This window comes from Lipotes vexillifer, unplaced genomic scaffold, assembly GCF_000442215.2.
Source record: "Lipotes vexillifer unplaced genomic scaffold, Lipotes_vexillifer_v1.1 scaffold1347, whole genome shotgun sequence".
NCBI lineage: Eukaryota > Metazoa > Chordata > Mammalia > Artiodactyla > Lipotidae > Lipotes > Lipotes vexillifer.
In genome coordinates, this window is record NW_006796201.1 from 896029 (window position 1) to 897379 (window position 1351).

Consider the following 1351-nt stretch of genomic DNA (forward strand, 5'->3'; position numbering starts at 1 on the left):
AGTGGTCTCACAGCCCCCTCAGTTGCGCACGCGCGCACACACACACACACACACACACACACACACACACACACACCTCTAGGGGGTAGCACTACTGTTATGAGGAACAGGGCTCAGTGAGCTGACCGGCTCCAAGCCACACAACTAGTAACTGGTTGGAGCAAGATTGGAACTCAGGTTGTGTTAGCCCCAGAGCCCAGGATCTTAACCCCTTTGCTCCTCTATGATCCAGAGGAAGCAGGAGACACAAGTGATGTTGACTATGGCTCCTAGCCCTTAACTGCACACCTCTGATTCTGATTTTCTGGAGGAAAACCAGAAGGTGGATGTTAGTAGTAATCTTCCCTGCTTTCTTCTAAAGGGGTGAAGCATAGATGACCATCTTTCAATTCCCCAAATGCGCTCGCTCTCCTCTTTGGGGCTTTGCACAAGCTTTCGATTCTCCCAAAACTACTCTTCTTTTGGTCTTCACTTAGGGGCTAAAGTTGTGCTTGAGTTTGGACTTATGAGTCTGACTCACCTGGATTTGAATCCTCCTCAGTCTTCAGATCTCAGATTAGGCCTCCCTTGTTCCAGGAAGCCTTCCATGACCCCTTGCAACCTGGGCACCTTGTACGTCCCTTTTATAGCACTCCCCCACTGGACTGTAATTGTTTACATCAGACTGGCAGCTCCACATGATCAGACACACCAGCCTTGCTGCTTGCTGCTGCATCCCCAGGGCCAAGCTTGACAAATATTTGTTGAAAGAATGGAGGAAAGTGCTCTGGCAGTCATCGGATGATGGTCCACCTTGAAGGGCTGGTCCCTTTCCCATAAAGTGCAAATATCACTTGCCTGTGAGCCCGAGTTTGTTTGCTTTTTGAGCATCCTTCTTTTTTGGGGAAGAAGAGGCCAGACACTTTTCATTTATGGTTGAAGCTTATACTTTGGGTGGATCTGATCATGTGATTCTTAAGTCAAAATGCAGAGTGCTACAAAAATGCCAGGCAGGGGGCAGCATCCACATGGAGATACTGGAGGCTGTCAGAAGAAGTGGTCCCAGAAAAATGGAGGGTGAGGGTGGCCTCTGGACTTTAAGCCGCTCTGAGACCCTTTTTGTTTGTAGCTGTCTGGATTAGCAGAGACACATTCTCCTTGCTTCCCAGAGAAGAAATGTCTCCCTCTGAAGCAGGGTTTCCCAACCTCACCACTATTGATATTTTGATATAAATATTTGTTGTGGGAAATTGTCCTGTGCCTTGAAGGGTGTTTAACAGTGTAGTGGGTTGAAAAGCATCCCTGAAAATTCAGGTCCATCTGGAACCTCAGAATGTGACCTTGTTTGAAATAAAGATCTTTGTAGATGTAA